Raw genomic sequence first — 16672 nt, 5'->3', positions numbered from 1 at the left:
GTTGTTTAGCAACATGTCTTAACACAGGTAATTGAGAGATATTTCAATGGCAGACAGGAGAGGTATGAAGATATGGGGCAGCCAAACACCTCTGGTAGGATTTGGAATCACTATTGCCATAGTAAATTAAAAATCAAATGTAAACTCCAAATGTTATAAAATAGAGACTGTGGAAAGGTGTTCATAGTCAAAGACTCAAACAGGTACTGAGCTATTAAAATTAGGACGAAAGCATTTATTTTATCCTAGCCTGATCTCCAATAAACAACACAATCAGGAAGAGAGCAAAAGTGTGCTCATTTTTGAAAGGATTTTTACTCAAGAAGTACACTCTGAAAGCACACGATGTCAAATGACCTCACGTGTCTCCGAGCTCCAGTTGGATGTAGATTTCATTTGATCTTTTCAATGAATGAACATGGAACCATCTAGTTATTGGGTGAAATCTCTCTGTGTTAATTTAGAGCTATTGACAATGACAGTGATGGATAAACAGAACTGTGTGTGTGCTTGAGTGATTTATTCACTTAGTCTTTACGATACGTAACATTGTGTGTGTCACATGTTGTGAATTTAATATAGTGCTTGTAGGCATTTAGAAGAATTGTTTAAATAATTTAATACAAGTAAAGTATTTAGGACAATGGTTCTCAGCCCTGGCAGCATATTAGTATTACTGGGAGTTTTTAAAACTACTAATGCCTGGGCTGTACCCAAAACCAATTGAATCAGAATCTCTGAAGGTCATCCTCTTGTTCCCAGACTCCAATCCCTAAAGCTTTACATTTTTATTTTTACTTCATATCTGCATCTCTCCCCACTGCTCAAGTCCTTTCACTTCTGGAATTGATGGTTTATAATCAACAAAACCTTTTACTCTCAACTTTTCTCCCAAGCCCTTATAACACATTTTGTAAGTTAGAAAGCGGAGCTTCTCCTTAAGACACTTCACTACCAACTGATGGAACACTGCAAGACTACATGCACAAAGCTGTGAAGTCTGTGCTGAGAAGAAAACCTTCTTAGATGTGGCATTTTTGGGGCGTGCGGGACCCTTTCCTTGCAGGCTTCACAGAAGCCTGGCTTTGCAGACCTCTATCTCACTTCTAGCCCTTTTATGTTTTCTCCCCACTTCCCTGTCCCTTCGAGCCTGAGGTGTGCTAAGTGTTTTCCATGCTCCCCATTGCTGCTTTCAGACGAACCTCCCTCCACTAAAAAAAAAAAAAAATTCCAAATTTCGACTCTGTCATTGGACACCACCACACACTTACCAGTCCTTGTTGCTTGGTGTCACTCCTCTTTCCTGGAATATTTTACCTGGCCAGAATGTGACTATTTCTGTCATAATTTCAATTCTCATATAGATTGTTCTTTCTAAAACTCAGGATTTCTGAGTCCCGTGACATCTCCTCCAGGGATCTTAGTTAATTTTCTCACCTCTTAGAATAACTCCTAGACCTCATCATTACTACAGTAACTGCAATCTTTTTCACTGTCTCTCATCCTGTAAGCTTCTCACCTCCCCACTCTCCAGTTTAAAGGTAGGGTCAGGTTTCAACATTACTCCCTTGCATAAAACCCTCAACTCTGCTATTCTTGCTTCATTGTACAACCATGTCAAAATATCAGCCCTGCTTTAAATAAAACTATCCCCTTCATGTAAACCACCAAGGGTGGTTGAGAGAAAGTAGTCATGCTCCGCTGTGTTACTTTACCTTTAGCACCACTAGTCTTAAGTGTGCCCTCGATGCTACCTGCAATCATAACACATTTTCATGATCCATTTATCATCCCATTGCTCTATTCTCCCCCCTTAAACCATTAAATCTCCTCCTCCTTCCTTAATATCAGCTTCTTAGTTATCTAAGAAGATAAAAGTAACAGAGGAGACCATCAAGTTTCCATTACGACAGAATGGATCAACCCATTCTTGTCTGTGCCCATACAATCTGCCTATTCTCAAAACCAAAGACATCTCCATGGTTTGTGCACCAGACAGCAACTCATTTGGCATATTCAAGGTTGTGCTCTAATAATTCTCATCCCTCTCCTATATCATCAATATCCCCTCACTACTGAACCTTTCCCAGCAAAATACAAATTAGTTATAAAATATATTTAATTTGGACATGAGCTCTAGGTCATATAATAGTAACAATATTTGATTTTCTGACTTAATGCTCATTATATCATAGTCATGTAAAAAATGACTTTGTTCTTAGAAGATACACTGAAGTAATCAGAAAAGGGGGCATGGTAGCTCTAGTTAACAGCCACTTGGTTCAGAAAAAAAAGTGGAGGGAATGGAAGGATCTGGAGGGAAGGAAGGAGAAGGGAAAAAGGGAATGAGAAGAGGGAGCAAATGAGAGGAGTGAAACACTAGTGAATAAGTAAAGGATATAGGATGTTTCCTGAACCACTTGCAGCTTTTAAGTTTTCTGTAAGTGTGAAATTATATGAAAATAAAACCTTTTAATATAAAAACCTTAGAAAAATGCAAGGAGGTCAACAGATTATTTGTGGTTTGGCTAGACTTTTGTATATGGTTTGTCTAGAATTTATATGGTTTGGCTAGAATTCTCTGCATAATGTAACAAATCACACTATGCTACACAAGGGGTAAATATATACTTCAAACTCTTCAGCAAATATCATAAGTGTTTCTGAGAAGTGTATGGTGCCAAGATCTCCAAGTGCTTGTTTGGTTTTATTATATATACAATAGAAAATATCTAAAAATTCCTACCAACCTAATATACACTAAAATGAGAATATAAATTCTATAATGCTTAATGTTGTTCATATTCCTCTATTATAATACAATAGAGGCTGACCTTCCAGAACCTTATTTCATCTGAGTCAAAAAGTGGTCCCAGAGATTACCTCTCATAGTAAACCAAGCCAATATGGAATTATTTAAAGGATGAGGATTGCATAGGTGGGTTGGTAGGGAGACTCCCTAAAATATGTCAAAAAGCACAGAATTAATGTCCTGAAGTTCCTAGATTAACAAAATTCAATAAAATATACCTCTATTTTGTAAATGTGTTTAGGGGGCCCAAAAAAATAAATGTATTTCTTGAAGTAATGATAATAATAATTCTAGGATTGACAAGTATTAGAAATCCCTAAGTTTATAAGGGCTGCAGCTGTGGTTGGTAATTCTATGTAAAGATGTATTTTTGCCTTCTATTTTCTTTCATTCAAGCTGGATTTGTGATAATATCTTCCTACTAGTGCATTTTGCATTATATCAACAAATAGGGAAGTCAGAGATGGCTAATAAGTGGTGGGTGTGCCCCACTTACGTACTGCTTGCTCAGCAATGGAGGCCAGTGCTCAGAGTTCGCAGGGCTCCCTGGACCTCATTTCACATTCCTTCCCAGCACAGGATTCTAGGTAGCCACTCATCGGGAGCTGACTGATAGCCATTTAGGTCTCCATAGAAAGTAGAAATCTGCTCTGATGAACACTTAGAAAGCTTAGTTGAATTACATTGATACAATTAAAGTAATCCTTTGTCAGTTTTCTGGGCCCACATTAAGAAGAGATGAGCACTACACTGTAGGATTTGCCATCATAAAACAGTAATTACTACTATCCCAGACTAGGCATGCTCAGAACAGGTTCAAGCATAGGGACGCCTGGGTGGCTCAGTGGTTGAGCGTCTGTCTTTGGCTCGGGGCATGATTCCAGAGTCCCAGGATGCAAGTCTCACATTAAGCTTCCTGCAGGGAGCCTCTACCTGTGTCTCTGCTTCTCTCTGTGTGTCTCTCATGAATAAATAAATAAAATTTTTTTAAAAAGGACAAGTTCAAGCATAAAAGAGACCTCATCTGACTCAACATCCTTATTTTCCAAAGAAGAAAACTGAAGACTAGAAAAATGAACTGACTACAATGAAACCTATACATGTACAAACATAGGGCATGAGATTCCTGCCTTTCTGAGTCCAGCCAAGCACTTTAACCCTTGCGTAATGCAGCCTAAAAAAAATCCTTCCGTGTGTGTGTGTGTGTGTGTGTGTGTGTGTGTATGGAGAGAGAGAGAGAGAAAGAGAGACAGAAAGAGAGATAGAGAGGAAGGGAGAGAAACAGAGCAGGGAGACAAAGGCGAGGAAGGACAGGAAAGAAAGAAGAAAAAGGAATTATGTAGCCAGGTCTTCATTTTTTGCAGTCATCTTTCCACTGATGAGCTGAATTCACATCAGTAGGACTCAATCATTTGAAAAGAACAGATGGAACGAAATTGCTAATAACACACTTAATCCTCAGGGCATCTGAAGTTTCCTTAGCTAAAGGGTAGCAACCATGGGTATCATGGGAGGTGGTGACACAGTTGAGCAACACTTAAAATCAAAGGTAATATTCTCCCACAGAACAGTGGAAAGGGTTAAAATATAGATATTTCAAGGCAAGTTTCTTTCTCAATCGGACTCAAAAAGTTAGAAGATTTGAAAGCTATTAGAACTATGATAGATGATCCTCTTTCAGACACCTTTCTTTTCTACTGACAAGTTGCTGTTAAAAATTAAAGTAGAAAGAGGCCTCCTTTTTTGCTGCACATTTTTAATGGACCTGAAGCCAAAATAAGTCAGACTAAATTATGGGAGTAAATGACCTCCCGGGAAGTATTATACCAAATTCCAAAGTACTATAAAGACTTTCCTTTGATCTTTTTAGCTTCACAGCCTGAAATTCAAAATCTGTATTTAATTTTAGATTGCATATACCAGCTTTTAAATTTTCTTTCCAAAATGATATATCATTTTAAATGATAGGACACCTTTAACTTGTATTTCCTAAAACTGCTGACTGTCATTTCTTTATTCTTTTCCTCTATAAAAACAGATATAGATATAATTAATTGCAAAAAGTATTTAGGGTTGGGTACTGTAATGGATCAACCATTGACCTACACTTAAGAGATACCGCTTTAAACTCAACCTTCGTTCCTAAGTAAAACGACTCTGACCCAAAGTGAAGTTTTCAGTTCACACCTGAGAAAGGCACTGAATACAGAAAAAAAAAAAGGAAGGCTGGAAAGAGATGAGGCTTTCTAATCTCTGATTTTAGGACTATTTTGGGTAACTGCATTTTATTCTCAAAGCATCTTTTAGCAGGTTGCAAACAGGTGCACTCATTTTCAACGCAGCCCTTCTGTAGTTCCACAAATGCCTTAATCGAGCAGCAGTTCAACAATAATGCATGCCTATAACACCTGTAAATCATTCTACATTCTTAAACAGAGGCCACTCCTATAGAGGGAATCTCTTAAAACTTTTCTGTACACGCTGACTGCAAATGCCTTTGTTAACATGTTTGTGGCGATTAGTGCTACGTCTGCTAAGGTAAAAAAAAATGAATACACAATAATAGTTTGATTTTGTAACTAAGGATCATCAAGCTAGAGGACAAAATTTAAGTATCATTTGTTAATTCAAGTTTAAGCCTAACTGGTGTGGCAGAGATCAAAAACAACAAAAAACATTAAAGTCAGTGTGTCCCACCCAAAAACCAAAAAAAAACTATTCTTTCAGGGTATGGAGCATGCTGGATATTTGAGGACTGATTCCGGGAAATTGACTTTTGCTGTTGCTACTCTAAGTTACTCATATGGCTTTGATCTAAGTTTGACTATTGAGAATTGTATATCCTATCCATATTTACCAAAGTTGTCTTCTACTTACTTTTATTTTAAAGATTTTATTTATTTATTTGACAGAGAGAGAGAGAGCAAACACACACAGTGAGGGGTAGTGGAGAGGGAGAAGCAGGCTCCCAACTGAGCAGGGAGCCCAATTTGGGGCTCGATCCCAGGACTCTGAGATCATGACCTGAGCCAAAGGCAACACTTAACCCACTGAGCGACCCAGGCGCCCCAAGTTTTCTACTTACTTTGATCAGTCTTCTAGGTTCCAATGTGGCCCTGGGAGAGTCAATTAGTTTTCTATGCCTGCTTCCACAATTAGAAAATCATGAGATAAAGAAAAAAAAAAAAAAAGAAAGAAAGAAAGAAAGAAAGAAAGAAAGAAAGAAAGAAAGAAAGAAAGAAAGAAAGAAAGAAAGAAAGAAAGAGAAAATCATGAGATTTTGTTGTAATTATAACCTCAAAAGTAGGCCTAAAAGTCAGATGAGACATACCACCCACCAAGGACCTAAAATTTAAGGAGTCACTCACTCCCAGGGGCATGCAAATATGGGGTTGCTTCTTCTATGACCTTGAGAGGGAGTATGTCCTTAAATTGCATGCCCTTAGTGCTTTATATGTCTCACTCTAGTCCAGACCCTGTTGATGTGAAGTTGATATCGAATTGAGATTTGAAAGGTTTTAAAGACTTGGAAGGATAATGACCCATGTACTTTTAATAGTATTGTTCGCAGAAAGTATCAGAATACAATGTCTCTCCATACCATGGTCAAACAAGGAGCTGGTACTTTATAAATTTCTTATCTTTTACTCAGACAATTTCCAGGAAATCATGACCGCTTGTAAATTTAAAAAATTTTTCTTATTTGGTTTTATTTTTTGGGAGATAGTTTCTCCTTATTTCTCCTAATAGTTCTGGGCAGAGTATAGGAAATAGATTTTGAGGAAAGATTTAATTTACTAAGTCTCTACTTTGCAGTAAAAAATTAAAAAAAAAAAAGACCCTTTTACATTTTACATTTCTTGTACCTCTCTATTCCCATTCACCTTAGGCGTTCTCATGAGCAAGTTCTAGTACAACTGAAATATTCATTCTGAGATTTTTAGCACAAACTCAACATTTAGTACGTTAATTATTTCAGTTGAAAATGTTTGTTGAAATAAAACTATGGGCCAGAAAAAGGGCTAATTTTGGGGGGGTGTATTTTGTTTTGGGGAATTTTTTTGTGCAGCTCATTTCAGATTATCATCCTGAGTAAAGCAATAGAAGTTGAGTAAAACACGAAGAGAGAGACAAAGAAAGATACAGCACTATTTTAAAACAATGGAAAATAACCAAGGCAACCAGAACTTTAGAGACCTATTTTCCTAAGAAAATGGAAAATCATTGAGGTGACCCTAACATTTATCATCATGTTTTCTTTTTAAAGCATTTGCCAATTCACATCAAGGATAATAGAAGTCAATGATACTATTATTAATATGTATAAACAATACTATGATGAAAAGATGGAAAATTTCACCATAGAAAGTAAACCTACAGTAAGAATCATTAGAAATTCTAAAAATAAAAAACAAAAACAAAAGGTGCCACAAAATACCTCACAACTAAAATTAAGATGTCAATATATGGATTTAATAACAGTGGAGCTAAATAGAAAATCCAGAAGGAAACACCAAAGGAAAAAAGAATGAAATATATGTAAAATAGCATAAGAGACAGTGTGTTTGAAGAAAAGGTCTAACATATGTGTAGCTGGAGTCCAAGAAGGAGAAAAGCAATAAAGAAGTGAGAGCAATATTTCAAGAGACATGGGGTAAGAGTTTTTCAAGTAGATACAAGAAGGTCTACTAACTTTAAGAAGGATAATTACAAACAAACAAACAAAATCACACCTAGTTATATAGTATTAAAAGTTAAAATCAAGGACAAAGAGGAACTCTTAAAAGCAAGTTTAAAAAAAGACATTGCCTGCAAAGAAATGATAATAAAAATATTTCACTTTCAACACAAATGAAATCCAGCAGAAAAGAAATGACATCTTTAAGACATCAAAATGAAATTGCTGCCAGTTCACAATATTTATGCAGTGTTTGGCTAACAAATGAGCTTCTCAACAACTTACTCTGGTTGTAGACTCATTTTTTATTTCAAAGAAGAAATTCTTCTTTGAAAGATATTTCATACTAAATTTTCTGATCTTTCTTACTGTTGCTTTCCTGTGAGTTGTGATTGTTGTGTTGAGTGCTTAGTCTGGGAATGTTGATATATATTGTAAATTTTTAGTACAGCCATACTGTTAATGCTAAAAGCCACAATACTTTGTTATCTAATTTGAATACAAAACAAACCATACTCCACTGTGTCTCAAAAGTGTGATACTCAAAGACTACTTTTTTCCTTTTTCTTTTGCCATGGTGGTAGTGGTGGTATGTGTGTGTGTGTGTGTATACACAAGATCCATTTGTATACATGGTGCACTGGTATAAAAAAGTAAAATAAGATATTGCAGCACAGCAATATGTATGACACTTGAAACTCTGATGAGTTAGAGCTGCATCACTGAGATTTTTAGTGCACAAAGCAGCAGTGCAAAGTAGTGGGAACACCATGAATGATCTCTATCACAATGGCTGCCAACTTTCCTGCTGTGCTAGGACAGCAGCCATAGGAAACATAATGAATGAGTGTGGCTATTTTTCAATAAAATTTTCTTTATGGACACAAAATTTAAATTTCATATTATTTTCACATATCTTAAAATGCTGTGTTTTTTTTTTCTTTTTTTCAGCCATTTACAAATGTAAAAACCAAACTCAATTCACAGATTAAAACAGACTAACAATTAGGTACTGGGGCAGGATTTGGCCCATGAGTCCTACTTTGCCAAGTTCTACTTTAAACAAGAATAAAAGATGGTGGAGTTTTTAAATGAATGCAGAAATAAAGCAGGAAAATGGAGATGAAATATTCTAAAGCCTTTGCATTTTCTGGGAAGTGGCAAAAGTAATAATTTAAGATAGATTCTTAAATGTGTATACTATAATTTATTGAATAACTACTAAAAGATCAATAAAAGAGTGTGTAAATAAAAATCTAATAAAAATCTAACAAAGGAGAAAAATTATATAATAAAAACTACTTGGTTAATAAACAGGCAAGAAAGAAAAGAAAAAATAAGTAGATAGATTTAAGCCACTCAAAATACATAATCAGTTTGAATGTAAATGTCCAATATATATATACACATTCAAATCAAAGAGAATCAGCCCAGACAAGAAATTCAACACAACTATATGCTGTTGATATCTTTTTATATAAGAGAACAGAAATGTTGGAAGTAAAAGAAAAACAAATCAAAACAAAACAAAGGTGAGTAGCTGTTTTAATAAAGTAGATTTAAAATAAAAAAGTATAACTAGAGATTAAGAGAAACATTTTATAATAATTAAGGGGTCAATTCATGTGAAGATATAAAAATCCTAATTTTACATGCATTAATAGGAAATCCTCAATGTATAAAAAGCAAAAACTTGCAGAAACAGAAGAAGAACCAAAAATTCCACAGTCATAGTTTGAGATTTACTCTCAGTAAAGTATGGAACAGGCAAACAAAAAATTAATATATAGAAGTTTTTCAAAATGACAGAGTACCCATTTTTTTTAAGTTTACTTAGAATATTTAACAAATTGACTTTGTTCTGGAACACAAAGTAACTCTGAACACTTTTTTCCTGAGCACAGTGAAATTAAGATAGATACCAATTACAAACAATACTAGACAATCCCCCCAGATTAGGTAATTGGGCAAATAAAATAGTAAATAATTCAGGGCTCAAAAAAGTCACTATGGAAATTAAATATATATTTTTATGATATGTAGTAATGATCTATGATATGTGATAGTAAGATAGTGACGTATATTAGTGAATATATATTCATATATATCACTTAATATATATGACATTATATATGTGGATATATTATATATTGTGAATATATTGTATTCAAAATATGTGGATTACAGTTGAACCTTTACTTACAGAAAATCTATTACCTAAATGTATATTATAAAAGAAGAAATGTATAAAATAAATTATCTGAATATGATTTTCAATAAGCCAGAAAAAGACAGTTAAGTAAACACAATGTAATAGAAAAAAGAAAACCTAGTAAAAATTAACTAAATAGAAAACAAATGTGCAATGGAAAAATCAACAAAGCCAAAGGTTTGTTATTTTAAAATAACCATAAAATTTGTAAACTCCTAGAAAGTCTTGATTAAAAAAAAATACAGTATAGAGAGGGACATGGATATAGAAGATACAAGTATTACAAATGTAATCATAGGCTTTCATGAATAACATTATGACAACAGGTTGGACTATTTCAGTTAAGCAGGCCAATTCCTGGGGAACAAATCGTTATTTAGGACTTTTGACAATAATTGAGACAAACTCATTTCTCCCAAAATGTTTCTAAAGCCCTATGGAATTAGCAAAAGGCAAATGTTTTAAGGCTCTGGAAAGTACATAAATGTACACAATAATCTGAGAAGCATTTATGCATGAATGATGCTGGGATTTGAGAAAGAAGAATGGAAATTTGTGATTCTATCTTGGGTCAGCTTCCAATACCCCTCCACTTCCAAATTTGTTGGTGAGCCACAACAAGGTGAGCCATGAGAACCAACAGCTTCTGCCAGTCAAAGAGGTCTCACTCAGTTTGGAATGATGGGCAACACCCAACAGCATTGTCAGTTTAAGTTATTTCTTGCAGGCAAGCAAAGGTAAAGGGCTGATGGCTCATTACAGATATGCCATGTTCATGATCAGACATTTCAATATTGTAAAGATGCCAAATCTCCCTAAAATTAAACTGTAAATTCAATGCAATCAAAATCCAATAGGTAATTAAATGAAAATTGACAAGCCGATTTTTATGGAAATGCAAGGGGCCAAAAATAGCAAAGGCAATGAATGTTAAAGAACAAAGCTTTTGGATCTACATTATCAGACACCAAGATTTATTTTAAAAACACAGAAACTAAAATGTGTGTTATTAAAATAGTATAAGAGCATGGAGCCTAGAATCAAATGCATTTACATAGTCACCTGATTTACAACAAGCATTGCAGAATGGAGTGGAAGATCCAAAAGTATTTGGATGTGCAAAAGAGAAAAAAGATACGGATATAGAAATAGATATAGATAGATATAGATGGTATAGGTATAGATCTTGACCTTTATTTCACAGTACCAAAAATACATTCCAGGTGGATCATAAAACTAGATATGAAAAACAAAGTAATAAAGCTAGAAAAGATAGCAGAGAAGAATATCTTTATGATTTGACCTAGGTAAAGTCTTCTTAAATATATCACAGAGAAAATAACTAAAAAGGAAAGATAAGTTTGGACTTCATTAAAATTAAGAACAATTTACCAGCAAATATATCATTATGAGAGTGAAAAAGCAGACTTTCAAGTAGGAAAAATATATGTAATTATGTATCGATAACAAAAGATAAATGCACAGAATATACACATTATATATATGCATATATATTTAAATACATATATTTAGATCTCAGATCAAATAAGAAAAAAATGGGCAACCAAGTTAAAAATGGGAAAAAGCCATGAATAGACATTTCTAAAAGGTATACCCCCCAAAATAGTGAGTATAACAAAAAATCTTTAATATTTGACATTAAGACAATGGAAATTAAAATCAAAATTACTTATCAATACACATACACGCATACCAGAAAACCAACAATTAAAAATAATAACAATACCAAGTGTTGATAAGGATATATAACAACTGAAACACTTATGCTGCTTATACACACATGCATTCTAGAAATCCACTGAGAGTGTCTACAAGCTACGTATGTGCATACCCCATACATAGCAATTGCATTACCACCCAAATTGCACATATACGTGCACCAAGACACATGCAACAATGTTCAAGCAGCATTATTCATCAGGAGTAGAATGGATAACTCTAATTGTCACATCCAGTTTAATGGAAAACTACTCAACAATGAGAATGAACAAACTTTAACAAAATGGATGAATCACAAACAAAATGTTGAGTGGAGAATTTAGACACAAAAGAGTACATACATATATAATGTCCAAAAGAGGTTAATCTATTGTGATAAAAGTTACAATATCATATGTTATCTTTGTGGGGAGCTGGTGGGAAGTTTGATAGGTACTTGTAGCTGTCTTGAGCAAGGCTGGCTGGCATCCACATAATGTTCTATAGTGTGATCTGGATTCATGGATGTGTTTCATTGATCACAGTATTTGTATATTTTTGGAATATATATTTCCTTAATAAAGTATACATACACACATACATATAGACATATAGTGAGACGTAGACACATAAAAACATAGTTTTACACATATATACATATACACATATGTATGTGTGTGCATATGTATGCATGTGTATATAAATTCATAAGTTCATATACACTCAATGGAATTGCAAGCTAAAAAGTTCCTATCAAGATGCTTTGATAAGTAGTACAGGGGTAAGTGTGCAAGGAGGAATTACTTGGCCAAGGAAATTTTATCTGAGAATCTATCTTTTAAGCTGAGACTTTTAAAATGAGGAAAAGCCGTGCTGGTGAAAAATTGGACTTAACCTTCCAGGAATAGGATGCAGAATATAAAGGGTCTGTAAAGTGGGAAAGATTTCATCTTGGTCTGTGAACTGAAAGGAATCCAGCATAACTGAAGGCTAGTTAAAGATGAGGAGAAGGATTAGTGAGAAAAGGAATTTGGCCTACTGGGCCTTGTAGGCTATAATAAGAAATTTGATTTTAAGAAAAAGTGAAAGTCATGGAATGATATTAATGGCATTACATAATCTCACTGTTGTTTTGTTTTGTTTTAATCATTCCAGCTACTTTGTAGATAAAAGACTGAAATGAAAAAATATTGAGGACATTAGTTTTAGTACAAATTAATGAGTAATGTAGGATTATGTAAACTAGGACTTTTAGAGTCATACTTGACTTAGGGAAATGACTTCGCAAAAAGTATTCTCAGTGAGCACTTGTTTTTAATTGTTTTGTTCTGCTTAAATTGTGCAACATTATATAGCATTTCTTTTTCTCAGCACAAAGAGCCTAGGTAGACCAGTTTCTGGTGACAATATATTAATAATAAATCTCAAAATTGCTCTCAATGTTTAAATTTTCAAAATTCAAAAAGTTGGAAGTTCTCATTGGAACTATCCATTATTTCATGAATTAATAAGGCTTTATATTTAAAGGATTATCTTAAATGTGTAGCCTGTAAAACATACTTGATTTCATTAGCCAATGTGGAGAAAGTGTTTTCTCACCTAAAAATAAAGTGTGAAAAAATCCCATTGTTTCTCCTATTCTTTTTGCACTTTTGACAAAAAGTGTTGGGGGGGGGCATAAATTAATAGATCTTTTCTCCTTTTAAATCTGATGAGGATACATATACTACATGAATGATGTAAATGGTGTAGTTTAAAAAAATCTCAACCTAGATAATTTATTGGTGACTCATTTCGCTACACATTTTAATCATCGAAAATAAAATACTGATAATATGAAACAATAATTTGAATTTCTGTATTTATTTATTTATTAAAGCCATCTTGGAATTTTTTTTTTTTTTTCCTGCAGGATTTTCTTTGTCAGACATTCTGTGTTTTAGCAGTGAGGCTTAAAAAAACAACTTATTAAAAATGAATGGTACTCAATATATTATTTGCCTTTATCATTCTCACTTTCTATTAAAAGGTACAGAATACCTACAGGGTATCTTTATTTAGATAAATAACTGCCAACTCAAATTCAACAGGTCTACAGTACAATCTACGTTCATGTTAAAAACTACCATTTCTATACCAATTAATTGGTAGCCAGATAACTCTTAAAATTATCCAAGTTCAAAACCTTGAAGTTTTCTTTTAGCTTTTGAGACCTAATTGTATCAAACTTACTAGTATTAAATAGTCCTGTATTCTGAACATTTCACAGATCTGTCCCTTTCTCTCCATCCTTATTGCCATGTCTTCAACTTGTTCTCACTGGATCATTCTAATAGCCTCTTGGCTGGCTTTCTAACCCAACTAGCATGGTAGCCAGTTTTCAAGATGGACCCCAGTAATTTTCATCCGACAATTAGACCACTTTGTAGTTCCTTCCCATATATTACCAGAGTTGGTCTTGTGACCAGTAAACTATGGAAGAGGTGAAGGTATGTGACTTCTGATATTACATTACAAAAAGATTGCAGCTTTCATCTTGGGAACACTCTCTTTCTTGATTTCTTATTTTCACTTTCATTCCAGGATCACTCCCTCTTGTGGAAATCAGCTGCCATGTTGTGAGAACTTTCAGACAGCCTATGAGGCCCTAATGGCAAAGGATGGAGGTTTCCAGATAATAGCCAGTGAGAAACAAAGGCTTCCCAACAGCTACATGATCAAACTTAGAAAGAGATTTCCCAGTCTCAGGAAGCCTATTGCTCTAGATGATAGCTTGACTGCCATTTTGTGAGAGAATCTGAGCCAGAATGCTCAACTAAGATTCTCTCAGATTTCTGGCCCTAAGAAACTGTGAGATAATAAATGAATGTCTTCCAAGCTGCTAAATCTGGGGGAATTTTGTCACATAGCATCAGATAACAAATAGGACCTCTACTTCATATATGGCTGCCACTTCCTCCTGTTACCACTCTCCTTAAGTCTCTAGAGGTTTATATTTGTCTGTTGCTTTGAATCCAGATTCCTCTGTTTACATAACTGCACATTTTGTCTTATCTGATTCCATCCCATCTAATGTAAGACCTATGAACAACTGAAGTTTTTCCAAATCTAATTGCTCATTCCAATGTTACCCTTTGCTTTCATCGTTCCACCTTCCAGAATGTCTTTTCTTATCTTTCCGTATCCAATATCAAGGACCAAGTCCTAACAATTACCAACATAAAGCGTTTTCCAATGGCTCTGTCCTATGTACTGATATATTCCATGGAATTAACTCAAGTTTGGTGTAATTATTCATATAAGTTGATTCATCATAGTTCATTTCTTTAAATCCATTCTCCAGTTCCCCTACCTTCACAATTTTGACCTTCTCCTCCCAGATAACTGCTAATTAATTGAATGTTTAATCCAGTCAACTATTCATCCTTCTAGGAGTTTGCCCCCACAAAGTTAGTTCACAGGAGTATTTTGAAACCAACGTGTTCCTTGTGATCCTAACACTGCTGTTAATATTTCATCTAATTGTGAAAATGTTTAGAAATGTTATCAATACTTTAGAGGAAGAAAAGTGATCAGTAGATTGAAAGTACACAAAGAAAATTTGCAGAAGATACAGCCTAATGGCCTTCTTAACAACACAGACAACCTCAAATAGTGGAAAATGGAAAAATATCTTAATAAAAATGCCAAAAGATATATTTTCATGCTTTAATACTTAGGCCATGAAAAATTTAGACAGAAAGTAAAAAATAATCAGATAAACTAATAACTATACTGAAGTGACCAGATGATTTTGTCTGTTATGAGGTGATTTCTGTCTCTGATATTGGAAGACATTCACCTTATTAAAATAGTCTCTATTTAACCTTTGTTTTCTCAGTTTATTCCTTGCTAGAATATCTAAGTGTGGTGCCACTGGATTTATGTAATTAGAAAACATGACTGTGGGTTTTTTTTTTTTTTAACAGAACTGTTTTATTAATTTGTGGTTGCCTTTTGAAGGTAAGGCTAAGATTTTATCTTTTTATGTGCTTTATGTTGGTGTGGCATATTTACATGACTGCATTTGTATATTACAACTAGGAAATTCTGAAATAAATAAAAGGAGGAAGACATTTGTATTTCTCTGCACTTGGAGATTTTGGTAGTGAATGAGGAATTTTTCTATAAGGGCCACTAAACACAGATTATGGTACATTATGAAGTTCTAAAATCTGCTCCAAACTATTTTGTATTTCAAAATATCTTGTGGTTGTTGGTTTTTTGTTTGTTTTTTAATAAAATGACTTACCAGAAAATAAGGCTTTGAAAACTAGAAGATCTATTTCAGGCTAACTATTGTCAAGTATTGTTTTATTATTTATTTTATTTTATTTCAGATTTTATTTATTTATTCATGAGAGACACACACAGAGAGAGAGAGAGAGAGGCAGAGACGCAGGCAGAGGGAGAAGAAGTCTCCATGCAGGAAGCCCGATGTGGGACTCGATCCTGGGACTCTAGGATCACGGCCTGGGCAGAAGGCAAGTGCTAAACTGCTGAGCCACCCAGGGATCCCCAAGTATCTGTTTTAAATGGAAATAACCAATGTCACTATCCAGAGAAATATTTTCTAAATCCATAAAGAGTTTTGAAATTTCTGAAAAAAGAAAAGAAAAAAGAATGGAAAGGAGGAACTGAAAATTCCAGGTGACCTTAGGAAAAGCTAGAAGTAACTAATGTATCTCAAGAACGAGTCTGAAATACAACCTTTTCAAAGTGAAATTTTTCCTTAGGTTCCTGAGAGATTTTATGCTCAAAGATCAGTCAAGAGTACTTTTGGTGAATTGAAACTTTAGGAAGACCAAGTGGGCTCAATATTGCTTTATGCTAGATGTTTGGTGATGGACAGGCATGTTGACAATTCATTTATTTCTTTAAAAAATATATAGGGGTGCCTGGGTGGTTTGGTTGCAGTTGAAGCCTCTGCCTTCAGCTCATGTCATGGTCCCCGTGTTCTGGGATCAAGCCCATATCCATCGGTTCCCTCTTCCCTGCTCGTGCTTTCTCTTGCTATCTCTGTCACTATCTCTGTTTCTCTCAAATAAATAAAAACTTTTCAAAAATGTTTATAAAGGGTCTAATCTGTACCAATACATTCCCCTCTTCTCCTGACACTCATGAGGGGTGTGTGTGTGTGTGTGTGGGGGGGTGTATCGTGAGATATTCAAGTATGAGCCAGTACACCATGGTGCACAGAGGCCATGCTTAA

The 16672-nt window shown here is 34.5% G+C and overlaps 1 long non-coding RNA gene across 4 annotated transcripts in view; it reads right to left on the bottom strand.

Annotated features, from left to right (window-relative positions):
- The window catches only part of LOC140624528 (uncharacterized), a 268997-nt gene that overhangs the window by 154429 nt on the left and 97896 nt on the right, over positions 1 to 16672 (bottom strand). For 2 of the 4 annotated variants that reach the window (XR_012024005.1, XR_012024004.1), the window contains one exon: positions 5898 to 5955. The exons of the other annotated variants lie outside the window; for them this stretch is intronic. This is a non-coding gene — a long non-coding RNA (uncharacterized lncRNA). The remainder of the gene's footprint in view (positions 1 to 5897; positions 5956 to 16672) is intronic. 4 annotated transcript variants of the gene reach the window in all.

Source organism: Canis lupus, chromosome 34 (assembly GCF_048164855.1).
Source record: "Canis lupus baileyi chromosome 34, mCanLup2.hap1, whole genome shotgun sequence".
Taxonomy (NCBI): Eukaryota; Metazoa; Chordata; class Mammalia; order Carnivora; family Canidae; genus Canis; species Canis lupus.
Note: the sequence above shows the minus strand (reverse complement) of the source record. Positions and strands in the feature narration are given on the sequence as shown.